The following is a 15,982-nucleotide window of genomic DNA, read 5'->3' on the forward strand; positions in this document are numbered from 1 at the left end:
TGGTTGATGGAAGAATTTCTCTCTACTTTTTCTGGCTGGTACAGAGGATTTCATCCTAAACACTTTGAGTAATAAACCCTTTGCTTTTACACATGAGAAACTTTTAGTAAACACCCCCCTCTGTACTGGAGAAAGCTCTTAATACTCCCTATGCTTTGATATGTTTGCTAGAAGTATCTCTTGACTGATAGATCCAGATAGATGTACATTGTTCGGTAGTCTCTCTGTAGTCTCTGAGATTTTGTGGGTGTGTGTGTTAATAAGTGTTGCTGCTTCCTATCTCTCTGTCCCATGTGGGACATACTAGACTGTATCCCTCTGCATGACTCCTGGGTAAATGGAACGATTGCAGTGTTCTTGTTTCTACACAAACATAAATAAACAACCCCCTCCTGTGTGGTTGCTATTACACTGCTTGGCTTGGACTACATAACGACCCCCGCATATTGGGTTTTGTTAAAATGCTGTACTTGCTGAATGGAAGTAGAACAATGACTCAGCACAGCTGGTTCCTCTTACAGGTATTACAACCCCTTTGTTATAGCCATCACTATCGTTGATTTTCATTTGTGGAGTTAAATGAATACTCCATGTTCAAATGACCTCGCTTCCATTTTCAGATTAAGGATAAATGATGCTTATCGTTCCACCACCCAGGTCTGTATGCAGTTGGTTGAGGTGGCCCATTCTGGATGGTATTTAACACCATTTCTGTTTCATTCACAAAGGTTAAACAAAGTTAAACTTCAGCTTTAATATTTGACTTGAATTAAACGTGATCCATATCTAGTGTGTACATTATGAAAATTGATTTTTCCAGAAGAATTCAAAAAGTCAATAGGAAGGGAAAATGTACTTTAAGACCTACACTATCATTGCACTTTCTCTCCCCTCCCTCTCTTTGTGTGGTCTAATTCAACTTGAACAATGAGGATATTTGGTTGGGCTGTTGATAAAATGTCTTTACGGCTGTAAATGAGCTCTGGTGTGTGATTGGCTGTATGTGGGTGAGCTGTGCTGTGACAGTTGGGAGTAGAGTGATTACAGGATTTCAGATGGGCCAGAAAACCAGGCTGTCTCACAGAGGTGCTAAATAAGGTGTGGAGTCTGGTGTGGTGGAGAAGGAGAGCTCTCTGTCTCTCTCTGTCTCTCTCTATCTGTCTCTGTGTTTTTGATGAACAGCTCTCCTCTCCCCTACCGATAACACCAGCCATTTCAGACATGGGCTACAATCTCACACAGAGTTTGCATTCTAATTAAAATGTCTCCCTAATACGCCATGAATGTTCTCCTTCCTCACTCATAACTTTCCATTAGGGACAGGAGTGTCATATAACCTTTTGCAAGTGCTCACTTCTGGAAGTATGGTACCTCATTTAAAGGCCTAATACAAATTCCTCCTACTTAATCTTTTACTCTCTTGAAATATCTTTCAAACACTTTCATATTTAACTTAGAATTTCAATCACCCTTGTATAAATTCTATTTCATTATCAGGGATTTAAGATATGCAAATGCCTGTATGAGCGAAAGCTCTCTGAATCCAGAATGGCAGATTGCTTTCTCTGTTTTGGAGTATTTTTCAGGCCTTTCTCTTGCTAATCTAAAGCAAATATGTTTTACCTGAATGTTAGACATAAACTATCACGTTCTACAGGAGTACTGTACATTGCTTGCTCTCAAGAACCTGTCATTGGTATATTTTGATGCTAAGGTATGATTTACGCACATTCAACATAGCATACCGCATGGAATTAAAAATGGAGTATGTCACACAGAGTTTTGACGGCGGTGTAAAGTCATGGCATAATGCTTTTTCTGTACTCTATCATTGTATTTTGGGGCATCAGATCCATTGCTCTCTGCTTTTCAGAAAAGTAAACTTATTTGCAAGATTTCAGCTGAGAATGCTAATGTGTTTAGAAGGAAGCCTCATTAGCTTACTTCCACAGAACTGGAGTAGACGAAGGCAATTAGGTTGTGTTTTCAACCTCGCTTGCCAAGCCTATTGGTTTTTTCTTGGATATAAAGGAGAAGGCTACAACCCCTTTAAGGTGCCATTGATTGCCGCACCTTGAGCCCCAAAGCTTGACAACAGTACTCTTCTTCAAGCTGTTTATCACTAGGGGAAAAAAGGTTTCCAACTATGGTCAAAGGTGACTGGAGAACCCGTGCCTGATGAAACATTCATGGCTTTGCAGCAATATACTCTGCTTTCCCGCCATCACTTCCCTCCTCCTGCTGCCACTACAAGGCTTCAGGACAGGCAGAGAATTTATGTACCACATTTGATTAACACTCTTAATTTAGCCAGGGAAGCTGGAGTAATATATACTGACACTGGCATTTATTCCTGTCACCCACTCTCATAACGGTACACAGACGCTAGCGAAGGGGCTTCCCATGGTTCATAGCACAACACAGCCCAGCGGTGTTCCTTCTCTCCCCTGTCTGCTGCACTGCAGTCCTCTTGGCATCTGCAGCAGTGTGAGAGATCACACACGACAATCGTCGACCCTGACAACCACCCAGCGCAAAGGCTATTATATCCAGGGGCCACGGTGAGAGGGAGCCATTTGTGACCCACAACCTTGGATTCGGTCCTATGTAGCAAAATGTGAAATGGTGTTTTTCACATTTGGATGAAAGTAGAGACTCGCTAGAAAATGGTATATCATACACTGCAGTTGAGGAACAGTGGAAAGTAATTCTGCTTTGAAAGTTGATAAACTAACCCCACTTTTGAGAAAATGACCTGTGAATGTTTTGGTATACCTCCTGGTGAGCTCGTGTTTGTCCACACCCATTCAGTATCGTATTCACACCTTCTTAAGCCTTAGCCTCAAATCAAATATAATTTTTCACTAAAGCCAAATACAACAGTAGACCTTACAGTGAAATGCTTACTTACAAGCCCTAACCACCAATGCAGTTTAAAAAATACCAAATTAAAAAAAATACCACAAAATAAGAATAGGAAATAAAAGTAGCAAATAATTAAAGAGCAGCAGTAACATAACAATAGCGAGGCTATACACAGGGGGTACCGGTACAGAGTCAATGTGTGGGGCCACCGGTTAGTCGAGGTAATTGAGTAAATATGTACATGTAGGTAGAGTTATTAAAGTCACTATACATAGATAATAACCGAGAGTAGCAGCAGCCATTCGATTAGATGTTCAGGAGTCTTATGGCTTGGGGGTAGAAGTTGTTTAAATGCCTCTTGGAGTTAGACTTGGCGCTCCTGTACCACTTGCCATGCGGTAGCAGAGAGAACACTGCTAGGGTGGCTGGAGTCTTCAACAATTTTTAGGGCCTTCCTCTGACACCACCTGGTATAGAGGTCCTGGATGGCAGGAAGCTTGGCCCCAGTGATGTACTGAGCCGTACGCATTACCCTTTGTAGTGCCATGCGGTCAGAGGCCGAGCAGTTGCCATACCAGGCGGTGATGCAACCAGTCAGGATGTAATCGATGGTGCAGCCGTATAACCTTTTGTTGTTCTGAGTACCCATGCCAAATCTTTTCAGTCTCCTGAGGGGGAATAGGTTTTGTTGTGGCTGCTTCACGACTGCCTTGGTGTGCTTAGACCATGTTAGTTTGTTGGTGATGTGGACACCAAGGAACTTGAAGCTCTCCACTTGCTCCACTACAGCCCCGTTGATGAGAATGGGGGCATGCTTGGTCCTCCTTTTCCTATACTCCACAATCATCTCCTTTGTCTTGATCACGTTGAGGGAGAGGTTGTTGTCCTGGTACCACACAGCCAGGTCTCTGACCTCCATATAGGCTGTCTCGTTGTTGTTGGTGATCAGGCCTACCGCTATTGTCATTGGCACACTTAATGATGGTGTTGGAGTCGTGCCTGACCGTGCAGTCATGAATGAACAGGGAGTACAGGAGGGGACTGAGCACGCACCCCTGAGGGGCCCCTGTGTTGAGCATCAGCATGATGGATGTGTTGTTACCTACCCTTACCACCTGGGGGGCGGTCCATCAGGAAGTCCAGGATCCAGTTGCAGAGGGAGGTGTTTAGTCCCAGGGTCCTTAGCTTATTGATGAGCTTTGAGGGCACTATGATGTTGAACCCTGAGCCGTAGTCAATGAATAGCATTCTCACATAGGTGTTCCTTTTGTCCAGGTGGGAAAGGGCTGTGTGGAGTGCAATAGAGATTGCATCATCTGTGGATCTATTTGGGCGGTATGCAAATTGGAGTGAGTCTAGGGTTTCTGGGATAATGGTGTGGATGTGAGCCATGACCAGCCTTTCAAAGCTTCATGGCTACAGACATGAGTGCTACGGGTCGGTAGTCATGTAGGAAGGTTACCTTAGTGTTCTTGGGCACAGGGACTATTGTGGTCTGCTTGAAACATGTTGGTATTACAGACAGACAGGGACAGGTTGAAAATGTCAGTGAAGACACTTGCCAGTTGGTCAGCACATGCTCGGGAGACACGTCCTGGTAATCCCTGCGGCCTTGTGAATGTTGACCTGTTTAAAGGTCTTACACACATCGGCTGCGGAGAGCCCACACATCTCTTTAAGGATTCACATGTGAGGTCATGTGCTAAACAGAGTGAATAAGGTAGTGTAGAAAACAATCAAAGATTTCAAGACTAAAAGTGGTGACCGTAGTAGTTGTCCTATATCCTAATCTGACTTTGGTGCAGGTCATGTTGTTCTTCACATTACTGTCTCTGGTAAACACACATTATATCAAATAAAATATTTTTTTATTTGTCACATGCACAGAATGCAGAAGGTGTAAACAGTACTGTGAAATGGATACTTGCGTAGTTAAGTCTTTTTGTTTAGCCTAGCCATGTAGCTATATAGCTCGCTAAACAATGAGCCAAAATCCCAACTTTAATGCCACGTTCAAAACAACTGGGAACTCAGAAATCTCAGACTTCGGACTAAAGTGTGTTCAAAACAATTGGGAAATCGGAAAAAACAATCTCCTACTGGGGAAATTGTATGGTCATCCAACTCTTTCTAGAGCTCCAACTTTCCGACCTGAAGATCAACTAGGTTCAATTTTAGCTAGTTAGCAATGCAAATGGTTTCTGAGATACAAATAATATTACTACACAGATCATACACGTAATGTTAGCTAGTGAGCCAGCCAGTTAACGTTAGCTCGCTTTAACTCGCAATGAAAATGACTTTCTGACATAGGGCCTCCCAAGTGGCGCAGCAGTCTACGGTACTGCATCGCAGTGCTTGAGGCATCAGTATGGCCCCGGGTTTATGTTTCCCCCAACACATTGATGCGGCCGGCTTCTGGGTTAAGCAAGCAAGCAGTGTGTCAAGAAGCAGTGTGTTTCGGAGGATGCATGGCTCTCCGACCTTCACCTCTCCCGAGTCCGTAGGAGAGTTGCAGCGATGGGACAAGACTGTAACTACCAATTTGATATCACGATAAAGGGGTAAAAGTACAAAAACTATATAATATCGGAAAATATAGCTAGGCTCTTACCCATATACATGGATGAACGCTTCTCCCTCTGTCATGGATGCTACATAATACATAATATAATAAATAATTCATTGCTGCACAGTATAGGTACCGTTGTCAAAAACTGACTGCACATGCGAGCGGTTTCATGTGACAGAGATGAAAATATCTGTAAAAGATGTTTGAAGGAGGGGAGATCTAAAGATGCAACAACTAGCATGGGTTGCTAATATGACTAGGATGCTGCCTTTGGATACTGGACAATGAAAGAAAGTTGAAAACCAATAGAACATGAGAGAAATAGGCTACTGTTTTCAATGGCATATGGAAGTCTATATAAAAGAATTGCCTCCACGTTTCAGATAGTCATACTTTACTTTAAAGCGAGGTAAGACATGCCTCATAATAAGAAGTACAATTTCAGGTTTCAAACAATTAAGTATATTTTCAAAATGAATACCGTCTCCAGCTCATTGCAAAGTAGTGTATGACCCGCTGTAGCTTGCTTACCATTGCCTGTATGTTCTTGAATGGAGAATGGGAAGCACGCTTCAATTTTCCAGGCCATCAACACCTTTTAACACACAATTGTATTTAGAATTGTTATGCGATGATTGGGTTTCTTAAATCACGTTTCACTCACAGGAGGTTTAGTGGCACCTTAATTGGGATAACAGGCTCCTGGTAATGGCCTGAGTGTAATGGGTGGAATGCTATCAAATACATCAAACACATGGTTTGCATCTGTTTGATGTCATTCCATTTCCTCGGTTCCAGCCATTATTGTGAGCCGTTTTCCCCTCAGCAGCCTCCACTGATTTCACTCCAGCAGAAATGAAGGAGCAGTTTGAGAAGCTGTAGCAGCAGCTCTCGTGCTGCCTGACAGATTTCCTCTTATAGTCTTTGTATCTGTATGCTGTGCACGTGTGATAAACATAACGACAAACGAAAATACACACGCGCCAATTTAATTCCACTAAATTACACAAATGGACCTATTGACTGATAATCATCAGCAGTCAAATGTATTTCCATCAATGAATAGTCTAAAAACCATTATTTTGCAATGGGATTTTATTTCTTCTCCCGGACAATTGGCCGCGGCAGTTTTATCGGCTTTAAAAAGAAATATCGGGCAAAAGTCAGCTATTTCTGGTTAACAGAAGCCCTGACACACAAAAATACATACACACAGATACTACCAACGCCATCCCGAGCCAAGGATAAATTCAGTCGGCCTCCTATTAATCAAGAAATGACAGAGCTTTGCATTATTAATCTATGGGAGTGCTTGGTTAATGGAACCTGAGGTATGCATAAGACATGGCCAGACATCTGCTCTGCGTCTGGCTCTGTTACTGGGGAAGATGGAGACAAGGCCGCGGCATTGATCAGTCCGATGCATGGCTTATGGCTGCTCCACCAGCTGCAGACGCGGACAGGAACCAGGTGAGCAGACACACCCCCTGCTCCGCCCTGCAGGATGTCAGCCTGGTCACAGAGGAAGCCAACCCACCCTAGCTCAGTAAGTAGGCCTAGACTCTGGGCTGTGGGATGCCACTTATCTATTGAAGTATGTTTTGATATGAGATGCTGCTTGGAAAGCAACGCTTTTTAGAGACTCTTCCTAGCAATTAGAAGCTTCAGAATGTTCCAGACATTTGGCACACTTAGCTAATGTATTTCACTTGATTTTTTTTCTTCAGTTTTTGAGTTTTCTGTCCAACCTTATAGTTCATCCTCAACTGTAATCATACTTTCTGCCTGACTCTGTGTTTTGACGTGTTTTTAGTCTAGGTCTCCTGTCTCCCAGAGTTGGGAAATGAATATCAGAGTCAGGAAATGTTGTCCTAATATGATTGCCGTTATTTGGTCTGATCAATGAAGTCCGCATAGTCCTGCTGATGTCTCTGTTCCCTCATGGCTAGACTTATTAATACCTACCCTTTGCATGTCTGTTGATGAGCAAAGTCAATCAAATGGGTTATTTATCTTGTGGAGTGAATACAGGGATTCATCCACAGTTTAGAATTGATTTGTAAGTAATTTCCTCCCTCACAACATCAGCATTAAGCCTCTACCAAGATACAGCCAGAAAAAAAGAGCTACGGTTGATTGTTTAAACAAAATCTAAATATATCTAGAATTGACATGGATGAGAGAACCATTCATGGTTTTGTATCTCAGTTTTGTGTGGAAATGGGACTCCTGTTGATGTTCTATTGTAAACATTAGGAACACCATGACAGACTGACCAGGTGAATCTAGGCGAGAGCCATGATCCCTTACATCCCTTTTTAAGCCTTAAGACAATTGAGACATAGATTGTGTATTTGTGGGTGGGCAAGACAAAATATTTAAGTGCATTTGAACGGGGTATGGTAGTAGGTGTCAGGTTCACCAGTTTGAGTGTGTTATGAACTGCAACGCTGCTGGATTTTTCACGCTCAACAGTTTCCTGTGTGTATCAAGGATGGTCCACTACCCAAAGGACACTTGACACAACTGTGCGACGCATACATGGGCCAGCATCCCTGTGGAACGCATTCAATACCTTGTAGAGTCCATGCCCCGATGAATTGAGGCTGTTCTGAGGGCAAACGGGGGTGCAACTCAATATTAGGAAGGTGTGTCAGTGTATATGCACGTCAATGAGTGTTTTTATTAGTTGTTAGCTAAAATGTGATCCATAATATTGAGTAATTTGACTTGTCTGTGAGTAGTTTCAGTACCCATGTAGTTTGGCAGGAAAATGAAAGGAGATTTAGCTATATTTCCTCAGGCTAGTCATAAACTATATTCGGAAGTCCCTCCTCTCCTACCCCTTCTATGTGAATGGCCAGATGTAATAAGGGACCTCCCTGTGTTTTTATGTTACCCCATCACCTCCCCTACAGGGGTTGGTAGGTCCGTCAGTAGGCAAGTCAGTATGCGGCTGGCTCTGATAGTGTGTGATATCAATGCTGTGATGTCACAATGCAATTGGTATCTCAGTCATGAGGATGATAAGTCCAGGGCTTTAGCAGTGACAGACACACGTTTAGGATTAAGAGGTCTCATTGCCCTGAACCAGATACCAGATCCAATACACCTGTAGTCATAGGGGCTAAAAGCATCGCTGCCTCTGTGGTTTGATAAATAATTCATTATATGACTCCTCACACGTGTGCTTGCCAAAGAAGGTGTAGCACTGGGGGCACTCTAGTTACTTTCTATGTGTGTGTTTTTTTTAAAGCATAGTGGTGGCACGCCCAGGTGGGAGCAGAGAAGCCTCAACAGTATCATGGCTAATAAACCCACAAGGACACAGCATGTGTGGACAATGCTCCATCCATTAACATCAAGCGCAGTAGAAACACAATGGGGAAAACCAAATATTCTCATTATCTCTGTCTTGCAGTATGATGGGGGAGTTCAAAGTTGTCAAACCGCTCTGGCTGATTATGATGTTACGCTTTCGTCCAGGTTCTGAGTTGCTGAAAGTTACAAATTCATCAGGCCTCTGAAAGGAGAAGAACAGTGGAGCTGAGCAAGCCTTAGGAGAGTGCATTTCAGCTCTGTGCCCCTGTGAGCTAATTTACCGCGATGACTACCGAACCGTGACGCGCCGTCCGGATCTGGGGCTGCGCTCACATTAATTACCCAACAAAACAAGTGGAGCGCTGTGCTGTGAGTGTGTGAGCATTATCGTTTTGCAGGGCCTCCCGTGTGTGGCTTGGCTTGGTGGTGATTAAGTGTCTGCTCCCCACAGAGCTCTGGAAATTTCTATTCAAGAAATAGGCCTAAGTCTTTGCCAATGAAGCAAGAGGCAGCGATAGCAGCTAGATGCAAGTTTTTTTCTTTCTATTTGTCTTTGAGACTGTTTGTCTTTTGCGTTTCTGCAGAGGCGTGTTTGATGAAGCGAGCCTGACCATTTGAAGCGATTGTTCATGAATGAGAGCTAACACCATCTCAATGTTTGTCAGTTTGATTTGTTTTCTCTGATCTGATGGATGAGTTGTTACAGCTTACAAACAGATCCATTAGGCGCTGCACGGAATAAGAAGCCATTGCTTCTCAGCCAGAATTGCTCATCAAGCTTGTTTTGACATGGCTATTGGTTAGCTTCCTGTTCTGCTTTTGGGGATGGCATGGTGAAAACACTCACACACACTCACAGTCCCTGGAGGGTTGCCAGTGTGTCTGATGGGACTGGAGGGCTCTCTTGTCTCCCAGCAGAGGACCATCGTCGTCCCTCCGCCTGGCTGATCTGAGATGCCTTTACCAGCAGCTTCTCGCTGAGCAAGACAAGGGTATCTGCTTCAGCTGTAATCACCAGTGTAATCTCCTCTGATGGAAGCTGCACTCATGCCCTGAAGAAAAGGCCGCAGTGAGAGGACACCGCTAGTAGGAAGAAGGGAGAACAAGGTGAGGAAAAGAGGAACAAGTCTCTGCATTAATCGGGATGATAAGAGCTCCAGTGTGATTATGACGTGGAGCTACATTAAGAGGATGACATATCTTCGATATGCTCGACAATGCTCGATTGTACTGCCATGTTTTATCCTTCCCCATTTACTGTCCGATGTAGATGTACAGTTAATGATGAAGACGATGATGATGAGTAGGATTTACAAGATAATGTCTTTCTCCAAATGCTCAAAGCACATCACTTTGCTTTGCATCGCTAGTGACAAACACTCCTGAGAGTATGTCAAGACTCCTGAGTGGCCAGGGTTTTCCTTTCAGATGACTGGTCCCGGATGGAAGCAGACAGACGGACCCAGAGCGCTGTGGTGTGAGCTGTAGTACGCTCCACCCTCTGCTTACACTACCTTTCTCTCTCTCTCGATCGCATCCATCAATGCGTCATTGCCACTGGCCCAGCGGCTGGAGAAGAAGCTCCCAGGAGACTTGACTTCTTGCTGATTTACACATGGCTGTCATCACAAAGGAAGTGATAAGGCACTCTGTCTGTCAGTGGCTGCGAAGAGAGCATAGCCGCGGGAAGTAAGGGTGCTGAAAAAAATATATCTATATTTTTTCTTCACCAAAGTTGTGCGCTGGGCCTTTATTAGTCCTGTATTAGCTGTTCGATATAGCCTTCTGTAGCGTGCATCATACGGATAGGCAACAACAACAAAAAGTAGACTAAAATCATTCCAATCCCAATTAAAATGCAATGGCTGTTTACCTTATGGCTGGCTTTAGGACCATGCAGCTCATTGCTCGGAGAACAGCTGCCAGCCTGTTTGCCTTTTATGTCACTTCTAGATGTCACTTCTAGAAAACAGGGCCATTTGCTTTGCCAGTCAGCTGTTTAGGCAGTGCGCCGATAGCTTTAATTTGATGTCGGAATTTGAACTTTACATTGTAAGCCTTGTTCTAATCTAATAGCCAGGGGTTATTTTAATTGGGAGGTGGGGGGCCCCCCTTTTTGGTGATCATTCAAAACCAAAAGCTGTTTTATTGCTATTAAAATATAGGTTGTCATAGTTGTAAGACTAATTGTTATTTTTATTTATTCGCCCACTAGGCTAGTGCAATTTTTGTTTCATGTACAGTGATTCGTCCTTTAAAAGTTGCAGCATTCGATAGCCTTCAATAGTGGCTGTACTAGAGAATTTAAAACCTTTTTGTAAGAACATAGTATATGGGACTGATTTTAAGAAATTTTGCTTAATTAATTTGATATTATGGTGTTTCTATTCCAAGAAACTAAAATCCCTCTGGGGAAGTCTAACCAATACCCAAACAGAGATACAGTGACAATAAAATCTCATTGATTTATCAAGACCAGTCCCTATGCTTGTCTCAGCGCAGTGCAAAACAGTGCTAAAATAGTTGTAGGCTATTGCTTCAAATCCTATTGTTTCTAACTTCAATATGCTCTTTAAATAAATAAGACCTACGCCACTTTTAACAGCACATTACTCAACACTAGCGACTTATTTAACCTTTATTTAATTAGTGATTTTATTACACAGTATGCCTACACATTGATAGGCAATATACGAAAAAATGAAAGAAAATGCACTGAAACCAAAATACCTTTTTAGTTTTGGTGATGCTCCTGCTCATTTAAGTCCTCTGGTGGTTACGGTCCTATCCCTGGAACGGGTAGCACCATAGAAAGAAGCTGGCTTGATGAAAACAATGTCCATTTCGTCTGTTCTCTTTGGTCACAATGTCATTTTTTGCAGGTAAGGGGGATGTTCACACCTACAGTAGCCAGACTATAAAGAGTCTATTGTCCTGCTAATCGGGCTACTAGTGTTTGAAAACCGGTTTTCAAAATGCCACCAGCTATCCATCACTACTGTAAATAAAAACACAGCATCTTGTTTACATCTAGTTTACATTCTTTATTGAAACCACAATGTCACAAATAATTTGTATCTACCTTTCCAATTACTTTTAGAGTTTGGGATTTACAAATGTGTGCTTTTCATGTCATTTTTCGTTAAATCCAGTTCGGATTTATGTATAACTTTTGAGTGACGCCTTTAGTGAGAGGTCTAATGCTTTAATATTTAATAATATCTGCCCTCTGAATTCATATCTAAGGGGCATTTTTCACGACATTATTAATTACATTTGTTTAGGTTTGAACGTGCAGACTGGCACTAAGACCAGCAGGAACGTTTCCCTAGTCAGCACCATTATTAGTGCAATGCCCCTTAAAGTGTTGCTCTGTGCTACCCAGTGGGGCGGGGTCCACTGCTGTTTCAGTGGATACAGCTGGAGAACTGCAAGGCAATCCCGTTGTGCGCCACTCGGGAGCCATGAGCGATATATATTGTCCCCTGCTAATAACAGGGTTAATAATATATCTGTGAGAATATCCAAGGGGCTTTTGTATAATTCTAAATAATAATTATAATCCCTTTGTTTAAAAAATAACAATATTTTGGAGATTTCGTTTTCAAATAACGTAAAATGAGCGAGGAAAAAGGCCATAGTTTGTAAATAAAGCCAGTTTGTTATTTAGAATAATTTATTTCTGTTTTTAGAGGGAGCGAAACCAAAAACCTACAGTCTAAATGAAAACCAAAAGCCGGGTCTCCCAGTCGAGGTCGGCACGGGTATTGAACCAGCATCTATAGCAACACAGCTTGCACTGCTATGAAGTGTCTTAGACGGTTGAGCCACTCAGGCACTGTACAACGGGATCGGTCGGGAGTGGCCTATAGTACTACAGTAAGAGCAAAACAATCCTAATAGAAAAATAATAATCTTAGTGTAACAGTTTTAGTAAGTAATACTGAAGTCATGCACAATTATCCTTTTCTATTTAGGTTTATTATTGGCTACTGTGTTGCAATATTAATATTCCCCGAGCAGTCTTGTTGATTTAAAAAAAAAAAAAATTGAATATTATTTTGCCTCGTTCGTTGATACAATGCTTCAATATTCTCAGAAACACCTTGTCGATACAATGCTTCAATATTCTCAGAAACACCTTGTCGATACAATGCTTCAATATTCTCAGAAACACCTTGTCGATACAATGCTTCAATATTCGCAGAATGTTTCCCTTCCCTGGCGAATAATGCAGACAGGCAATTAGTTGGGCGCACACATTATAAGGAACATCTCCTGAATTCACAGCAACAATTTTGGTGGGAAGCGCACGAGACAATGACAGTGTCATAGTACACTGTATGTGCCATTCTGCACGGGTGACTTCATATAGCCTACAGCAGGTGGTCTGCAAACCTTTTCATGTGAGTGACAATTTACCATCTCTAAAGATCTGCGTGCCAGTTATGATTTTCATATAAGCATTGAAGGCTACTCAACTGCCCACAAACTGAATAGCCTCATTCTAGCTGGCTACTAGACAGAGACATTATTCAGCCACACCCCACGGCGCTCCACTATGTATACCGAGGTGCTGTCCACTCAGCAGTGCTGAATTACAGGTGTGGCCTTAATGTGTAGATTTGTCTTCATTCCTTCCTTGAGTTTTTGTCTTTATGCATCCTTGTCTTTTGTAGGCCTAAGTAATTCCTTTTGATGTATCTATTTATTTTTATTTAACCTATTTAACTAGGCAAGTCAGTTAAGAACAAATTCTTATTTACAATGACGGCCAATCAAAAGGCCTCCTGCGGAGACTGGGGCCTGGGATTTAAACAATTATTAAATAAATACAATATAAATATAGGACAAAACACACATCACAACAAGAGAGACACAACACTACATAAAGAGAGACCTAAGACAACAACATAACAAGGCAGCAACACATGACAACACAACGTGGTAGCAACAAAACATGGTAGCAGCACAGAAACATGGTACAAACATTATTGGGCAAAGTCAACAACACAAATGTCAAGACGGTAGAGACAACAATACATCACACAAAGCAGCCACAAACGTCAGTAGGAGTGTCCATGATTGAGTCTTTGAATGATGAGATTGAGATAAAACTGTCCAGTTTGAGTGTTTGTTGCAGCTCGTTCCAGTCGCTGAAAAGAGGAGCGACCCAGGGATGTGTGTGCTTTGAGGACCTTTAACAGAATGTGACTGGCAGAACGGGTGTTGAATGGGGAGGATGAGGGCTGCAGGAGGTATCTCAGATAGGGGGGAGTGAGGCCTAAGAGGGTTTTAAAAATAAGCATCAACCAGTGGGTCTTACGATGGGTATACAGAGATGACCAGTTTACAGAGGAGTATAGAGTGCAGTGTTGTGTCCTATAAGGAGCATTGGTAGCAAATCTGATGGACGAATGGTAAAGAACATCTAGCTGCTCGAGAGCACCCTTACCTGCCGATCTAAATTATGTCTCTATAATCTAGCATGGGTAGAATGGGCATCTGAATCAGGGTTAGTTTGGCAGCTGGGGTGAAAGAGGAGCTATTACGATAGAGAAAAACAAGTCTAGATTTAACTTTAGCCTGCAGCTTTGATATGTGCTGAGAGAAGGACAGTGCACCGTCTAGCCATACTCCCAAGTACTTGTATGCGGTGACTACCTCAAGCGCTAACCCCTCAGAGGTAGTAATAACCCCTGTGGGGAGAGGGTCATTCTTCTTACCAAACCACATGGCCTTTTGTTTTGGAGGTGTTCAGAACTAGGTTAAGGGTAGAGAAAGCTTGTTGGACACTAAGAAAGCTTTGTTGTAGAGCATTTAACACAAAATCCGGGGAGGGGCCAGCTGAGTATAAGACTGTATCTTCTGCATATAAATGGATGAGAGAGCTTCCTACTGCCTGAGCTATGTTATTGATGTAATTTATCTGGCATAGTCTGCATTCGCAGTCAACTGTTTTATGCTCCGGTTACTTTCACATTGATGTCGGCATTTGAAGTCGGCCTTGATAGAGTGTATTATGCTTCTATACAACATTGTCAAAAGTATCTGGACAGATGCTCGTCGAACATCTCATTCCAAAATCATGGGCATTAATATAGAGGACAGACAATTTTTATACGCTACACACTTCAGCACATGGCGGTCCCGTTCTGTGAGTTTGTGTGGCCTATCACTTCGCAGCTCAGCAGTTGTTGGTCCTAGATGTTTCCACTTCACAATAACAGCACTTACAGTTGACCGGGGCAGCTCTAGCAGGGCAGAAATGTGACAAACTGACTTGTTGGAAAGCTGGCATCCTGTGACGGTGCTGCATTTAAAGTCACTGAGCTCTTAAGTACTGGCCATTCTACTGCAATGTCCGTCTATGGTGATTGCATGGCTGTGTGCTCGATTTTTATACAACTGTCAGCAAGAGGTGTGGCTGAAATAGCCGAATCCACTCATTTGAAGGGGTGTCCACATACTTTTAGTGTATTTCATGTTGCACTGTTCCACATGTAGGATAAATGAGTCAATGTAGCCTATGTATGATTATGTTGTACATTGTACACACCATTCCACAGACCAGATGATAATGTCTGGGGGATATCATTATTATTATTATTATGTTATTTATTATTTAAAACATTTCTCCCAAATTTTGTGAGATCCTAACCCGAACGACGCTGGGCCAATTGTGCGCCACCTCATGGGTGTCCCGGTCACGGCCGAATGTGACACAGCCTTACTGCAGCACATCGCTATGTGAATTATGGATAAGGCCACTTGTATTGCCAGCCATAACCTCATTGGTATCTATAATTCCTCACCTTTCTCTTTCTGAAGGCCCACTTCAACACAATCACAGAATGTGACATGGTGTTAAAATGGAAAATTACACAAGAGCTTGACAGAACGACATTGCTTTCACTGGGGGGTGAGTGTGAGGACTTGTAGGCACATTGACCTGGAAAATCCTTGCAGGCGTAAGCCAGCCTGCATCTGACAAAAAATAAACGCGCTGAACTGGGCCACTGCGGTAACAATGCCAATGACATTTTCTTGCCAAATGGGTTTGAAGGTTGACTTGCTTATTGAGTGTTGTAAATTCCAGAAGGTTCTCTGTACGTGGCAGCTAGCCCTCCGAGCTGAAATCATCTACCATCTGTCACATTGGCCTAGCTGTCCCCGTGGAGAAGGGCTCCATATTACACAGAGGCCACCTTCAAACACCACCTT

At 42.7% G+C, this 15,982-nt stretch overlaps 1 protein-coding gene across 1 annotated transcript in view; it reads left to right on the forward strand.

Annotated features, from left to right (window-relative positions):
- LOC110529582 (mannosyl-oligosaccharide 1,2-alpha-mannosidase IA) overlaps positions 1 to 15,982 on the forward strand; it is a 169,122-nt gene that overhangs the window by 40,601 nt on the left and 112,539 nt on the right. The window lies entirely within an intron of this gene.

This window comes from Oncorhynchus mykiss, chromosome 8 (assembly GCF_057628025.1).
Source record: "Oncorhynchus mykiss isolate SJ-2025 chromosome 8, ASM5762802v1, whole genome shotgun sequence".
In the NCBI taxonomy this organism is placed as follows: Eukaryota; Metazoa; Chordata; class Actinopteri; order Salmoniformes; family Salmonidae; genus Oncorhynchus; species Oncorhynchus mykiss.